The 17,543-nt window shown below is 42.5% G+C and overlaps 1 long non-coding RNA gene across 1 annotated transcript in view; it reads right to left on the bottom strand.

The window, feature by feature from the left end:
- LOC127008575 (uncharacterized) overlaps window positions 1–15,479 on the bottom strand; it is an 88,328-nt gene extending 72,849 nt beyond the window's left edge. The window contains exon 1 of the long non-coding RNA XR_007761191.1: window positions 15,061–15,479. This is a non-coding gene — a long non-coding RNA (uncharacterized LOC127008575). The remainder of the gene's footprint in view (window positions 1–15,060) is intronic.
- Window positions 15,480–17,543: the final 2,064 nt, after the last annotated feature.

Genomic DNA, 17,543 nt, shown 5'->3' with positions numbered 1-17,543 from the left:
GAGTGGGGAAGGGAGGTTGAGGAGAGACAGAAAGAGAAAGAGTGGGGAAGATAGGTGGAGGAGAGAGAGAAAAAGAGAGTGGGGAAAGGAGATGGAGGAGAGAGAGAAAGATACCATACATTCGTACACTCCTACTGTCCTTCCTTCTCCCCCACCTGTACCTTCACCACTAACCCACTTCCTCTTCATACTATACCTTTGATTAAAATAAAAGGCAGTCCGTCAGTTAGCCAGATAGACAACTCCCGAAATTGACCTATTTTTCTTCCACTTCTCTAACTCTTTTTAGGAGCAGTGAATATCGGGTTTTTTTATTTTTTTATTTGTTTCCTTCTTCTTTTTTATGCCCTTGAACAGACTCCTTTGCTGTAGTAAAAAGAAAAAAACTACGAACAGACATGACAGACGTGCAAAACAGACTTAAAAGAACAGTGCAACGTGCCACACTGCAACCGGAAATAGGTGAAAGGAGTGAGAGCAAGAGATAGAAAAGTCAGTCAGTCACCCAACCAGACTCGTAGGAACAGACATGACGGACGTATAGGACAGGCATAATAGAACAGCGTAGTATGCCAGCCTGTAGCCGGGAAAACAGGGAAGGAGAGAAAGAAAAAGAGAAAGAGATAGAGTCAGCTAGCCAACCAGACAACTAGGAACAGACATAAAGGAACAGCGCAACAAGCCAGCCAGTAACCTTTCCTGTCCACTGCATAAGACATTCAGACAGCACTCGATCCCATGTTTTCATCGCGACGCCCCTGAAAACCACTGTACTGCATGGACCCGCTTAGAATGTCAGGCGAGCGCTTCTTGTTCTGGGTTCAGGGTGGACTTTAAGCCCCCTTGAAGTGATCGACGCTCTTGAACGTGTTGAATTTTACACTTGTCAAGACTAAAAGGCATTTGCCAGTTCTCGGAACGCTAGATAATCCGGTAAAGGTAGTTTGCGGATGATCTTGAAGTCGGTCGGAGTGAGGGCCTCTCCACTAACTTTGGAAGAAGAAGAAGAAGAAGAAGAAGAAGAAAAATGAAAAAGAAAATGAAGAAAAAGATGACGAATACGATAGTCAAAGAAAAAGAAGACAAAGAAGAAGAAGAAAAAAGAAGTAGAAGAAGAAGAAGAGCTAGAGGAGAAGAAGGAGGAGAATATAGTGTAGGAGGAGGAGGAGAAAACAGCATAAATGTAAGGAGAGGGCAGTACCGGGAGGTGTTAATCGTTCCCGCCACACTGTAAAAGGGAAGGGAACTTGTGTGGCCTGCCGTCGGCTTTAGAAACTAAGGTTGAAGAAACTGGAAATCAGATGCTGAAGTTAACGAGAGAGAAAGGGGGCGGGACGACGGCGTGGGAGAGGTTTATGTGCAGACTTGGCGAGCTGTTTGAAGGCATAGTACCCCTTGTTTTGCTTGTTAGAAATACACAATGTTCTGCTTGAGGAGACAAATAATACGGGAGGGACAAAGAGTACGTAGGGAGAAGATATGCAAATGAGAGAAACAACATAGAAGGAACAAACACCCCATAAGGAAACGATATGAACAGGCGAATGAAGAGATAAAAAAACGGAAAACACTTCATACAAGCAAACAAAAAAAGATAAATCGATACTCAAACAAAATTCAGAGGAAGCCAAAAAAACGTGAGGAAGAGGAATGAAAATGAAGAGAAAAAAAACACTTCATACTAACAAAACAAAACAGGAAAATCGATACTAAAAAAAACTTAAAGTATAACTATTTATATTTAGCGAAGGGAAAATAAACCAAAATCACAACTTATTCTCGAAAAAGTCAAAATTAAAATCAAGAGAAGGATTCAACCACGTGCCTTCCACAAACTCCATCCTCTTAAAGCCCTCATCACAACACACCCACGCAAACACAGATCAAAGGTTTCCCACGGCTCAACACACAAAGAGAATCCTCCATTACACAAGTCTGCATCTCCCTTCCATCCTCTCCCAGTCCCTTCAGCCTCTCATTACCTTCCCAGCCCTCCTCTTCCTTCCCGCGGCATCTTCCATCTCCTCTAACCCTAAAGCGCACTGAAATACCTCTCCTTCCTTCTTTTCCAGTCTCTCCTCTCACTCACCTATCTTTAGTCTCGTTTATCCCCTTTAGATCTTTCCTGGGCCTTCCGATCCTCTCTCCAGCCTCGTACAAATGTTCTAACGACCCTAAAGCAAGCACAAGAGGGGCTCAGGGACCGACACGCGGGCCAGGGATAAAACTGTGATCATGGCTGAAGGCAAACGCGTCACCATGGAGGCAGGATGGGAGAAGATGTCCTCGCTCGGAAAAAGTCAAGGCAGCCACGTTGGTATTGAGAGAAAGCATATGACCGTGCCCTGACCTGACCTGACCTGACCTGACTTGACCCCACCATGAAACCTTCCATCAGCGACTTTTGACGGTGCCTCGTATTATCAAAAGTTCCAGGTTCTTGTTACGACCGTTTTCGGAGGCCACAGAGGAGATATGTCGGGCTGTCATGAGTGTTTTTATCGTTCAGGCTGTCATGAGTGTTTTTATCGTTCAGGCTGTCATGAGTGTTTTTATCGTTCGGGCTGTCATGAGTGTTTTTTTATCGTTCGGGCTGTCATGAGTGTTTTTATCGTTCAGGCTGTCATTAGTGTTTTTTTATCGTTCAGGCTGTCATTAGTGTTTTTATCGTTCGGGCTGTCATGAGTGTTTTTATCGTTCGGGCTGTCATGAGTGTTTTTTATCGTTCGGGCTGTCATTAGTGTTTTTATCGTTCGGGCTGTCATGAGTGTTTTTATCGTTCAGGCTGTCATGAGTGTTTTTATCGTTCAGGCTGTCATGAGTGTTTTTATCGTTCGGGCTGTCATGAGTGTTTTTATCGTTCAGGCTGTCATGAGTGTTTTTATCGTTCAGGCTGTCATGAGTGTTTTTTATCGTTCGGGCTGTCATGAGTGTTTTTATCGTTCAGGCTGTCATGAGTGTTTTTATCGTACGGGCTGTCATGAGTGTTTTTATCGTTCAGGCTGTCATGAGTGTTTTTATCGTTCAGGCTGTCATGAGTGTTTTTATCGTACGGGCTGTCATGAGTGTTTTTATCGTTCGGGCTGTCATGAGTGTTTTTATCGTTCGGGGTGTCATTAGTGTTTTTATCGTTCAAGCTGTCATGAGTGTTTTTAGCGTTGGGGCTGTCTCGTGTGTTTTTATCGTTCTGGCTGTCATGAGTGTTTTTTATCGTTCGGGCTGTCATGAGTGTTTTTATCGTTCAGGCTGTCATGAGTGTTTTTATCGTTCAGGCTGTCATGAGTGTTTTTATCGTTCAGGCTGTCATGAGTGTTTTTATCGTTCAGGCTGTCATGAGTGTTTTTATCGTTCAGGCTGTCATGAGTGTTTTTATCGTTCAGGCTGTCATGAGTGTTTTTATCGTTCAGGCTGTCATGAGTGTTTTTATCGTTCAGGCTGTCATGAGTGTTTTTATCGTTCAGGCTGTCATGAGTGTTTTTATCGTTCAGGCTGTCATGAGTGTTTTTATCGTTCAGGCTGTCATGAGTGTTTTTTATCGTTCAGGCTGTCATGAGTGTTTTTATCGTTCAGGCTGTCATGAGTGTTTTTATCGTTCAGGCTGTCATGAGTGTTTTTATCGCTCGGGCTGTCATGAGTGTTTTTATCGTTCGGGCTGTCATGAGTGTTTTTATCGTTCAGGCTGTCATGAGTGTTTTTATCGTACGGGCTGTCATGAGTGTTTTTATCGTACACGGCGCAGAAGCCTTCCAAAAGTACCGCCAGGGTCAGAAAACCACACATGGAAACGCCTATAACTTCTACGAAAGCATTTTTAAGTAGGTGAAATAACTATGATTTCGATGAGTTTGATAAGATGGGCCTGACAGTGAAAAGCGAAGAGAAGCAGGCACGGGGCATCACTATCTACCTTTCTCCACGGGGGTAGCACACTGAACTACCATCGTGTTGTTTGTGTCCTAGCGAGCAAGCGGAGACTCAATTAAAGAGAGCAACGTGAACCAGCTCACCATTACTTCTTTCTTCCATTCTTTCCTTTCTCGTCTGCCTCGGTTCTGGTAGTCGTTATAATTCATTTTCCACCGATTTTCTCAGTATTCAATTTCAGGCAGTAACAGACACTCGGAGGGCCAGAGAGAGAGAGAGAGAGAGAGAGAGAGAGAGAGAGAGAGAGAGAGAGAGAGAGAGAGAGAGAGAGAGAGAGAGAGAGAGAGAGAGAGAGAGAGAGAGAGAGAGAGAGAGTGAGAGAAAGCATTACAGAGAGAAAGATAGACAAAGAAAGATACTAAAATAAAGAAAACTAAAAAAGGAAAAGGAGAAACTAAAAAGAAAAAGAGATAAGAATGCAAAAGACAGAGAGAAAAACCGAAAGCAAAAGGAGATAGATAGAGAGAGAGAGAGAGAGAGAGAGAGAGAGAGAGAGAGAGAGAGAGAGAGAGAGAGAGAGAGAAGGGTAAGGTGGTCATGGCAGATGCAAAACTAAGTTAGAACCGTAAATCCACACAAAGTTTTAATATAATTCTCTCTCGCTCCCTATCTATCAATTTCTCTATCTACTTGATCTATCTTTATCTATCTATCTCTGTTATCCTGTCTACTATCAGTTTATATGCCTTACTCTCCATTGGTCTTTCAGGGACTCCTCTGTCTGTCTGTCTGTTTTTGTCTGTTATTGTCTGTCTTTCTGTTAATGTATGTCTGCCTTTTAGTTCTCTCTCTCTCTCTCTCTCTCTCTCTCTCTCTCTCTCTCTCTCTCTCTCTCTCTCTCTCTCTCTCTCTCTCTCTCTCTCCTTCTTTCCTTTTGCTTTCGTTTTTATTTCTCTCTCTCTCACAGTCTCTCGTTTTCTCACCTCCTTTTCTTCTTAGTATCTCGTTTTCTCTCTCTCTCTCTCTCTCTCTCTCTCTCTCTCTCTCTCTCTCTCTCTCTCTCTCTCTCTCTCTCTCTCTCTCTCTCTCTCTCTCTCTCTCTCTCTCTCTCTCTCTCTTCTTAGTATCTCGTTTTCCCCTTTTATTTATGTCTCTCTCTCTCTCTCTCTCTCTCTCTCTCGTTTTGTCTTTATTATATTCCTATCTTTTTAGTCTCTCTCTCTCTCTCTCTCTCTCTCTCTCTCTCTCTCTCTCTCTCTCTCTCTCTCTCTCTCTCTCTCTCTCTCTCTCTCTCTCTCTCAGGTCCGATACACCGTCCATCATACTTTGGGCAAACTTTCCTAAAGCCACCGGCAGAAAAAATAAGGTGCAAAAGAGCTCAAAGTTGGACACACCAAAAAAAGCCGTACAAACATAAAATGAAAAATGAATTCAGAAAAGGGAACTAAAGCGACAGAGTGCGTTTAGACCAAAGGAAAATATGTTGATGAATGAGAAAAATTTAACGGAATATGTAGAGTAGTTAATATTTCCAACGTCTGCACTGTTCCTAAGTTTCATTCTAATTTTGCTGATTCTGTTTCGTAACTTTCCATTATTTTTTTTGGGGGAGGGGGGGCATTAACTTATTCATACGAGCACCGAATATTTCCTTAATTAAATCTACGGACATTCCCATTTCTTTTCAGTATTTTCGTTTAGACGCAGTGGTTCCCAAACTTGGTGGCGCGCCCCACAGGGAGGGTGTGAGCTGGATATAAGGGGGGCGTGATTCCGTCTGCCAAATATTGCAGTTTTGCAAGATATTAACACACACACACACACACACACACACACACACACACACACACACACACACACACACATACACACACACACGCATGAAGGAGTAACACTGTGTTTGAATCATCCTCACGTGAGTTGATATATATATATATATATATATATATATATATATATATATATATATATATATATATATATATATATATATATATATATATATATATATATATATTCAAAGGATGGGGGCGTGAGGATTTCTTAGAAGTTAAAAGGGAGCATCATGTAAAAAAGTTTGGGTAACACTGAGAGAGAGAGAGAGAGAGAGAGAGAGAGAGAGAGAGAGAGAGAGAGAGAGAGAGAGAGAGAGAGAGAGAGAGAGAGAGAGAGAGAGAGAGAGAGAGAGAGAGAGAGAGAGAGAGAGAGAGAGAGAGAGAAACTAACAGGCAAACATACACAAACAGAAAGACACACAAGAGTCAGACCAGAACAAACACAAGTTACAAAGTCTGTAGCTCCGACACACTTGGGACGCAGAGAAGAAAGGTTAGAGGGAACAAACTGCAAGATACAGAATTAAAATGAAAAACGTTTTACAAACTGAAAGGCTTAAGCAACAATAAACCAGCACAGTAGACTCGAGACGTTTAGCTAACTTTAAATTTTCGTAGGAGATTGATACAGACTGAGGGTTAATTATATAGTATTATTTTCCAACTGCATGAGTATATAATCCACTTTGGAGTTCAACGTGTGAGCATTCTCCAATATATCACTATAGGAAACTTGAGACACCGAGTTAACTTCAGATTTTCATAGGAGATCAATGGGGAGTGAGGACTAATTGTGTATTATTATTCTCCAAATGCAAGAATAAATAATCCACTTTGGACTTCAGCGTGTGAGCTTCTCCGCATTGCAGGCTTCACGAGGCATGAGTTCCAGGCACCGACAGCTATCGAGCAAACCCTTCTTGAACTGCTACATGCTATACCTCACGGGCTGCAGCGGTAACATGTGCTGTGCTAAGGAATGCTGAGTTACTCGATGCTGAGCCGTCTAGAAATAGTGTGCAATGAACAGGTATTAAGGAGTGAGACTGTCTGGTAATCATGCTAAAACTCTACTGAAATCCCTTCCACACTAGCTCCGGACCTCCTGACTCTCTTTACATACCTGATAATTTTTTTGTTGTAATTTTGTAACCCGTCGAAAAGGGACCGAGTGGGAGGGTCGATTTTTTTTTCGTATTTGTTTTATATATTTATTTTTTGGGGGTGAGGAAAGTGTTTTATTATGGTCGCACTGTAACCCTCTCACTCTACTCTAACGTCTCTGGTCTAACTCTACTCTAACGTCTCTAACTATAATCTAACGTCTCTGATATAACTATACTCTAACGTCTCTACTCTAACTATACTCTAACGTCTCTGGTCTAACTTTACTCTAACGTCTCTAACTATACTCTAACGTATCTGCTCTAACTCTACTCTGACGTCTCTGCTCTAACTCTAACGTCTCTACTCTACTCTAACGTCTCTACTCTAACTCTACCGTAACTCTGACATCAGATATTTTTACCAGTATCTTCATTGTTTCATTACTTTTACTGCCACACTCTGGAACCTTCATCCGTTTTCCCCTTCCTACGAATTAAGCTTTTTTGTTAGGGGAGTGACAAGATTCCGCTGCTTGTTCATGGGGCAGCTTTTATACAACATTGTTTTGCTCTCGTCCTGCTTCCTGTGCCGTAAAACACATAAATAAATAACGGAGTGTGACGGAGGAAAAAGAAACATTTAAACAGCTGCCGCCGTTCCCTCGTGTTTTGTCACAAAGTTTTTCACGAGGAACGAGGAAAGAAAACATGGGAAGCAGGAATTCCTTCTTTTCCTCGGTGACTTCTGGCATCCGCCCTTGAGTCTGGACCACCAATTTTCTCTTAGAATTGTCTCAGACGAAAACCACGGCAATACAACTTAACCTCTCCTCCCTCAGTGTCTAGCGGTATCCTAAGTGGCTTAAGTCTTGAAAAGCATCCAGCATTATCGCTAACTAAACATATCGAGCTCCCATGAAGACTGTTTTCTAAGGCTACGGGGAAGATTAACCGAATTCCCATGAGTGATTTTCCCGTTCATGATGCAGGAGCCAAAACTATCACTAGGATCACGGTAAGCTCTCACAGACGCCCTTCATACCCTTGCTTTCCTTCACCTATTAACACTCACAGAACGTTCCCTCACAGTCCAACACCCCTCCACCTTTTCTCCCTCATTGTCTAGCAGCATCAGTAAGGTCACACAGACATCATCCATACTCCTTGCTTTCCTTCACCTATCAACACTCACAGACCGTTTCCCCCTCAAAGTCTACTTACTCTACCTGTAGTGTGCAGAAGCACTGCAGACACTCACAAGTAATCCCTAACTATCTATTGGTATGCGCCCATTTTTGAACGGGGCAGGTTGCGTTAAGTAAGGTTTGGTTTGGTTTGGTTAAGTTTGTTAGGTTAGGTTAGGCTTGATTATGTTTGGTTGGATTGGGTTAGATTGGCTTAGAGTCATTGTAAGGTCATTTTGAGTGTGAATCACAATGAGAGCACCTTCCAGAACACCCCATGGTTAGTTTTGAAGCCGTAGCCAGGCCGCTTTACCCGGGGACCACATAACCGTAAAGTAATTGGAAATATGCGACCCTCCCAGACGAAGCCTCTCACGCCACTGCCTCGTCCCATCCGTCACCACTCCTCGGCACCATTATGCCAATAAAACGTTCCGGGTCACTGCACTCGCGAGCCAATGAACTGCGACACTGCTCAATGCGCCGGAGTTTTCCCCTCTCAGCCAGTCTTTTTAATGTTCATACAAAGCAGCAGCAACAACAACAGTAGCAGCAGCAGTAGCAGCGACGCAGCGCCCCTAAAGAAGCGCCGTTGCCAAGGGGACAAGCGCCGTGTGCTTCTAAATGGCGCGGAGCTTCCATGTTATGGTGTTCTATTAACTAATGCAGGTACATCGCAGCAAAGTGATGGTCGTTGTAAAATATAGCCATGCTCTTTTTTCCTCTCTCTCTCCCTCTCTTGAATTAAAAAAAAAAACGTACACGAGAATAATAGCAAAAAGCGCTTCACTTATTTTGGGGAATTCGTTTCCTCAATAAAAATACTTCCGTAATTTTAAATATCCCTCACGAGCCTCGGCAGCGGTCACGTTTTACACAGTACAAAGACCCGTCCAATAATAGCTATAATATCTTTCCACACCACACGCAGGCCACAGCACAAGGCCGCACTTCACAACACTTCTAGGACCAGTCCCTCCACCTCCTCTACACCTCCTCGCTATCACATTCTCCAGACGTGCAAAATAAAATGAGCAGGAGAATTACACTTACACACACCAAAGATTGATATAAACCGGTTTTAGCTTCGTAATTACCAGAATCTTCAATGGCTCACGTGTTTGTGATTGACTACTCAGCCCTCGACCGTTTTCCATAATTATGTCGCCGTCTTGGAGAACGACACACACACGTCAAACTCTGCGGCAGGATGTCATCGTGCTCACGCTCGGCCTGCCTTCTTTCCTTCTTTTGACAAACTTCTCCCTTGTGACCTCCATTATGTTTTTTGCAACTATTCACGTGACACAAGACCCACTTTGCACAATACATATTTACGTGAATGTGTTTCCCTACAAGTTTTATAATTCTCTAAACTTTCTTCTTATAATGGTCACCAAGCGAGTCTTCCTTCCTTTAAACAAATAAATAAACACCATAACTCAGCTCCCATTATCTACTAAAATGTTAACGACACAGGCCAAACCACACACACACACACACACACACACACACACACACACACACACACACACACACACACACAGACAAAGGAGGACACGAGCCCTACCCATCACCTCTGTGCGTTTCCAGGCCCATCTTATTGGCAGGAAAATAAATATATATTACCTGAGCTTCCATCAAATTAGTGAAATGGGACTCCGCCAGTTCAGTCTTCGTACACATCACGTAGGTATGCTGGGTTAAGGCTCTGAATGCAGGTATCATATATTAATTAAAATATCGATGGGGGACTTCATTAGTATTTTTCAATTAATTAAAGTTAATGCCATGTGAAATAGTATGGCGCAGCTTCCCCGTTTGGAATTAAAGGTAAGTGGTACTCTCTCTCTCTCTCTCTCTCTCTCTCTCTCTCTCTCTCTCTCTCTCTCTCTCTCTCTCTCTCTCTCTCTCTCTCTCTCTCTCTTCCCTCTTCTCTTCCTTTTTATTTTCATTTCTCACCTCACCTACTTTTTACTCTCCTTTCACCCCCCTCTTCTCTTTTCTTCCTTTCTCTCCTCTCCTCTTTCCCTCCTCTCACTTGTTACATATTTATTTTATTTATGAGACATTTCAGTCATACGGTGCTCAAAGACCCAATGACACGATATCTTCTCCTTTGTGACCCTGTTAAACAAATTGCCATAAGAAGGGAGACTATGATCAGCAGCTTGAAGACTAAAAAGAAAAAGAAGTATCTATAAATTGGTGGACAACCCTTGCAGTCACCTTAAATTCTTCAGTATCTTTTTTTTTTACAGTGAAGGAAGCAGCTCAAGGGAGAAAAACAATAGAGGGAAAAAAAAGACTAATCACTGCCCCTATAAAAGAGACTAGATGAGTGGCCAAGAGAGGTCAATTTCGGGTGGAAGAGATGATTTTCGGGTGTAAGTATGATGAGCACCCTTTTAAAATCAATACCAAACGGCAAAAATATATTGGATGCTAAAATATATAACATCCCAAATCATCATAAACACCAATGGACCTGCGGTTAAAGTTCTACAATGTGCCTTGATTGCTGCACACGGAGGCCACGAAATGGACATCCAAAGCATCGGTAAACAGGTGTTCGTGAGTGTGTTGCCCTGTAGTGGATGGCGAAGGCCGCCGCTCAGACAGGACCCGACCCTGAACTCCGGCCACGACACGGTTAGCTTTGTAATAGTAGTGGTTTGTGTGAGTATCAGCTTAACCAGTCATGATCTCGCAGGAATCACAGTAACCTCTTCTGGGCTCTCGGTTTTTTTCAGCTTTTTTGTTGAGGTTTTTGTTTTTTACCCTTGAGCTGTCTTCCTTGCTGTGAAAAATAAAACCATAAGAAAGGCAGCCACAAGTAAAAGGTTTAATAACGAGTACTTTCCTGAACGATTTTAGGCTGCTAAATCACGTATATACAAAGATTATCAGCTTCCAGTCGCTATAAATACTGCGAGAGACTTCACTTCAGATGTCAATACACTTCATTAAGAGGAAATCGTGTCTCTCAAAAGGTTCATTAGGTCATCGTTTCCAACCTCTTTTTATCTTTTTTTTTCTCAGTTCGTTGCACCAGCTTTCGTAAATAACGCCATGCTGCTATTAAAAGGCGGGTTTACCTAGCAGGAACGTCAAGTCTTCTCTTCCGCATCCGGGATTTAGATGTCGGATTTATATTATTTTGTTCTACCGATAGTTAATTTTAAGCCTTCTCTTCAGCATCCAGGATTTACACGTGTTATCTACATCATTTTGTTCTACTTGTCAATAATGTCAAGCCTTCTCTTCAGCATCCAGGATTTACACGTCTTATCTACATCATTTTGTTCTACTTGTCAATAATGTCAAGCCTTCTCTTCAGCATCCAGGCTTTACACGTCTAATCTATATCATTTTGTTCTACCGATCACTAATGTCAAGCATTTTGGGGAGGCGGTGGCTGAATGGATAAAAAAAAAAAAATTATATTCCGCATCCGGGATTTACACGTCTAATCTACATCATTTTGTTCTACCTATCACTGATGTCAAACCTTTTCTTCCGTTTTCAAGACTTACACGTCAGGTTTATATCATTTTGTTCTACCTGTCAGTAATGTCAAGCCTCCTCTTCCACATCCAGGATTTACACGTCTTATCTATATCATTTTGTTCTACCTGTCAGTAATGTCAAGCCTTCTCTTCCTTTTCCAGGATATACATGTCTGATTTATTTTGTTTTGTTCCACCTGTCACTAATGTCAAGCCTCCTCTTCCGCATCCAGGATTTACACGGCTTATCTATATTATTTTGTTTTCACTCGTCTCTTCCCTGTCTTGAAATTATCTCACTTGTCTTTCCTGAATTCCTACACCCTTATTCCTTAACCTTTCTTCCCCTCAATTTACCTTGCACACACTTTCGAAATGCTACCTGCTCAAGCCTACCTCACCTCGCTTTACTGAGTTCCTACCCACTTGTCTCTCAACCTTCCTTCCCTTTTTCACGTTACATCACACACCCTTCCGTCCCCTTAACCTCTTGAAGACTTCCTCAGATCGCTTTTTCCCCTCCCACCAGCGTCACCAGAATATCGCACTCAGAACATTGCATTTTATCACTTTCAGACCCAAAACTTGAATAACACCCACACAAATAACGATATTCTGTTAAAGTTATCGTAAAAACCGTTAATTCTTGATGTTTCGTTTTTCAATTGAGAGTCAGAAATCAGAAAATACAATGTCATAGGTACAATAGCCTGGTCACATTGCTTTCCACTTATTAACTCTTTTACAGCTAACACGGTAACGCCATCTCGAGGAGCCTTATGTCGATACTATTAAACTCTTCCAAGCCTTAGTCCATCAATTTCGAACGGCTCTCGCAGAAGTTGTCGAGATTTCCATTGGTGGTTTCCTGAGCCTAGCGGAAATTTTGGAAGACTTCTGCGCTGTGAACGGGGAAAACGCTCATGACAACCCGACGTGGCTCCTCTCTGGCCTTGAAAAACGTTCGTAACAGGACCCACAAACGTTTGACAATACGAATGTTAGACCACACCGGGGAAAAACACTCATGACAAACCGACGTAATTCCTCTCTGGGCTTGAAAAACGTTCGTAACAAAACCCATAAACGTTTGACAATACGAATGTTAGACCACGCAGGAGAAAAACACTCATGACAAACCGATGTACTTCCTCTCTAGCCTTGAAAAACGTTCGTAACAGGAGCCACAAACGTTTGACAATAAGAGCCTTTGTCTTTTGATCTGCTTCCCGATGCCACTGTACTTTAAGCTCCAGGATGTGAAGTCGATAGCATGTGAAGGCTCATCCATCCAGCGCCCTAACTTCGCGTCAATCACCGGCGCTCTCAGTAAAAACGCAGACTCCCCCTAAAATATTATGATGGATGGTGCAGGAGGAGGAAGGGTGATGGTGATGCAGGTGATGAATGCAGGAGAATGGATGGTGGTGATGATGATGAGGGGGTGATGGATGGAAGGGGTTGGAGGGGTGATGGTGAAAGGAAGATGATGGTCGAAGGAAATGTAGTGGTGATGGTGAAGGAGAGTGATGGTTGTAGAGGGATGAAGTAGTGATGGTGAGGGAGAAAGTGAAAGATGGAAGGGGAATGAATGGAGGGATGATGATGAAAGGAAAATGAAGGTTGAAGAAAATGAAGTAGCGTTAGTAAGGGAAAAGGGAAGGGGAGAATAAAGGGGGAGTGCAGAAGTAATAATAACAGTGAGGTAAAGTATAGAAGGGTAAAAAGTGGGAATAACAAGAGGAAAACGATAATGCAGAAGTGATGGTGAGGGGGGAAGGGAGGTGATGGTGAGTTGGAAGGGAATGAAGTTGTGAAAGTGAGAAAAAGTGAAAATGGAGCAGTGATGGAGGGGGAATGAGAAGGGGAAGGGGAACGAAAGAGGGGAGTGCAGTGGTTATGGGGAGGGTAAAGTAAATTATGGAAGGGGATGAAGTAATAGTGAGAGGCAAGTGATAGTGGAGTGGTGATGGTGAGGGGAAGGTGAGGGGAGCAAGAGCGACGTAGAGAGGAGGGTGAGGGATGAAAATGAACTAAGAGGTAAAAATGAGATTAAAGTGGTTACGTAGTGGTGATGGTGAGGGGAAGATGAGGGGAAGGAGGTGCGTAGAGAGGAGGGTGAGGGATGAAAGGTAACAGTGATAGTGATATTAAAGTGATAGCGCTGCGATGATGATGAGGGGAAGATGAGGTGAGCAGGAGGGGCGTGGAGAGGGGCGGAAGTTGAAGTGATAGTAAGAGGAAAGTGATGTGATAGTAAAGTGGTGATAGTGAGGGGAAGGTGAGAGGTGCAGGAGGGGCGTGGGGAGGGAGGGGCGGGGCCTCACCTCCGGGCCGGCGGCGTCACCTTCACACCCCCATCACTTCAACAGGGATCGCGGGTCTTTCTCAAGTTGCATCATTACCGAAAACTTCAGCCCATTGTCCAGACTTAACACACCACCACCACCACCACCACCTAAAGTCTCCCTCCCTCCCCCTTCCCCTTCACCCTCCTCCCCTTCCTCCCCCTCTCTCTTTCCAGGTATCTCCCCCTCCCCTCACCTCACCCTCCTTCCCACTGCCAGCATCACCAGGTAAAAGAGATCCCCCCCCCCCCCCCTCTCGGTCACCTTTCCCTGCGGTTCGCCGTGTACCCAGTTGCAAGATCCAACACGAAACTCGCTTTGACATCAACTGAAACGTGGGATTGAAATCTATCTGCTGGTTAATCTTTCTCGACTTTCAAACTTCCTGTGTCACTGTTTTTTTTTTTTTCTCTCTCTCTGTTGCAGCTCTCTTCCGTGCGAATATTAACCTTCTATGCTATTTTATTTTTATATATTAACGTAGGAATGAAGATGAAACGTGGAATTGAAATCTATTTGCTGTTTCATCTTCCTCAATATTGAACTTCCTCTGACACTTTTTTTTATATAAATTCCCTTTCCTGCGTGCAAATATTAACCTTCAAAGCAATATTTTTCGCACTATTTTCTTCTTTTTTTATGTATTATCTTTCCTGCGTGCAAATATTAACCTTCAAAGCTATATTTTTCGTTCTATTTCAACGTACTAATGAAGCTAATACCCGTTTTCAATTTCGCGTGAGAAACAGGGATCCTTGTATCGTCTTAAAAGGGATCTACATTTCGTTTTAATATTGCAAAGTATGTTCTTTTTTTTCCCCAGGAAGGATTAGTCAGTTCCCCGAGAAGACAAAAGAAACGTGAAGCAGCGGCTGGATCTCGACGGGTCACGCGAGCGGAGTAGTAGGCTAACGTCGGTTGTGTCAGACGCTTCCACCCCTCACATCAGCTATTTCCAAAGGCCGAAAAGGAGATCAGTCGGGTTCTAATGAGTGTTTCCTTAGGTTCATGGCAAAGAAGGAGGGTTAAACTATCAGAAGGGTCATAAAACTACCCCTGGAAATGCATATAGCTCCTACAAAAGCCTAGTCGAATATGTGTGCCTGGGCGCCAATGTTTAAGAATATGACGCTAACGTTTATCATGCCACAAAAAACCCATACAGCAAGCGACACACACACACACACACACACACACATACACTGCATACTTACCTCCGTGGAAAGTCCAGGAGAAACACGTAATATCTTTTTGATTTATTTTTTCTTTATCTCGTTCCTCTTCACTTCTATACACCGTCCTGGCGAAGCAGACACCAGTGGGTTCAATAAGACTCCAGAAAGACACACAACACCCACGTCTTAGCCTTTCCAAGTACACAGAATGACGAATAACACACACGAGAACACTCACTACACACACACACAGTCACGAAATATCACCCTTAGAATGTAACATCAATATCCAACAATGCGTAACACCACGATGTCAGACTTGAGTAACCAGACACACGGGGTAACCAGGAGACTATACAACGGAAGGGAAGCGGAGAACACCCACAAACAGCAGGATGAGATGGAGAAAAAGAGGAGAGCGGAGGAGTAGGAGCGCGTGCAGCCGACCTCTTCCACCCTCTGACTGTTTCTGTGCCGAGTAGCGCCGAGCGAGCGGTGTAGCGCAGGGAGAGAGAGAACGGGAGCAGGTTACCTTGGGCGGGGCATCGGCACAGAGAAGGGAGGTGCCTGGCCCAACCCACTCGCGTCCTCGTTCCCTCTCCTCTCTCTCTGTCGCTTTATTTATTTATTCTCTCTCTCTCTCTCTCTCTCTCTCTCTCTCTCTCTCTTACACACACACACACAAACCATTTTTCTTTCTCCTTCTCTCCCTCTCTCTCTCTCCCCCCTCTAACCAGACAACTAACTACTATTGATTACGTCAGAGGTATTATTTTCACTAGACTGTGGCCTCAAATAAAGCGCCATGATTACTTGGGTTGGGTTTCTGCATAATATGATATGGCGGAAGAGAAAGAGCAAGAGGAGGAGAAAGAGGAGGTAGAGGAGGAAGAGGAAGAGGAGGAGGAGGAGGAGCGGGGAAGGTGAAAGAGCAAACAGGCTGCAGAATGTGACAGAAAACAAAAGGTGCACTAATTAGGCTAATGATGGAATGCGAAATTAACGACGAAAAATGGACACGGAACGAAAACAAACAATCACTCGTAGCCTGAAAACGAAGACAAAAGACCAACGCAGATACAAATATACTCTACAAAAAAAGGAAAAAATATTGATGAAAAAGGAAGAATAAAACAACGCATAAAAACAAACTTAAAATCTCACATAAATTGAAAACGAAAGCGAACGAAAAGACCAACGAATTAATACAAAATATGTATCACAAAAAGGGGAAAATGATGAAAAGGAAAACAAAACAATAAATAAACAAAAACAGAATCACTCATAACTTAAAAAACGGAAACGAAAGAAAAGACCTAAAAAAGAAACATAGAAAAAACATCACAAAAAGCTAAAAAAAAATAGATGAAAAGGAAAAATGAAAACAAAAATAATAATAAATAAATCAAATATATAAAAAATAACAATACATAAAAAATACTTCACAAAAAAAACAGATGGAAAGGAAAAAACAGTGAATTCACGAACACGAAAGAAAAAAACTAACGAAAAAAAAGTTAAAATAAATGAAAAGGAAGAATAAAACAATGGATTTACGAACACGAAAAAAAGACAAACAAAATATTAAAACTACATCACAAAAAAGGAAGAAAACAGATAAAAACGAAGAACAAAACAAAACAATTAAAAAACACACAAAATCACTCATAACTTGAAAACGCGAGAGGAAACGAAGAAACACGGCAAAAAACACACAAAAAATATAAAAAAATAGATAGAGATGATGAACAAAACATATCAAATTGTAAAAAACATACAAATTCACTCATAACGCAAAATGAAAACGAAAACAAAAGACCAAAGGAAGAAATACGACAAAAAAAGCAACAAAAAAAAGAAAAAAATATATAAAGGACTAATCAAAACAATTCATATAAATACACAAAATTACTCATAACTTTATAACGAAAAAAAAAGACCAAACGAAGAAATACGACAAAAAAAAACAAAAGAAAAAAGATGAAAACGCAGAGGAAAACAAAACAATTCATAACGCGGAAGCAGAAGTCGACGGAACGGACGGAAGTGGACCAAACATAACCACGACTCTAACTTACGCCAAGGACCAGGTAAAGGCCCTTAAACAGGTGTGCCGGTCAGGGGCATCAATATTTTGGAGCTGACTGAGGAACGTGACCCAAATGCAAAAAGGAGAAAAGTCGGAGAAGTGCGAAGAAGAGGAAGAGAGGAAGAGAGAGGAAGAAGAGGATGGAGCAAGAGAGGAAGAGAGAAAGCGAAGATGAAGCAAAGGATAGAGAGAGAGAGAGAGAGAGAGAGAGAGAGAGAGAGAGAGAGAGAGATATCAAAGAAGAGGAAGCAGCATGAGAGGAAGAGAGAGAGAGAAAGAGGGAAAGGTGAGGAGAGGAGAGGAAATTAAAGTGAAAGAGATAATGTGATGAAAGGAGAAGGGTTGGATTCAATGAGTACAAGGAAGGGAAGGGATAATGAAGAGCATTGAACCCGGTTGTAGACATTTGAGTAGTTGAATAGAGTCAACATTG

This window comes from Eriocheir sinensis, chromosome 38 (genome assembly GCF_024679095.1).
Source record: "Eriocheir sinensis breed Jianghai 21 chromosome 38, ASM2467909v1, whole genome shotgun sequence".
Lineage (NCBI taxonomy): Eukaryota > Metazoa > Arthropoda > Malacostraca > Decapoda > Varunidae > Eriocheir > Eriocheir sinensis.
This window is presented reverse-complemented; position numbering and strand designations above follow the sequence as displayed.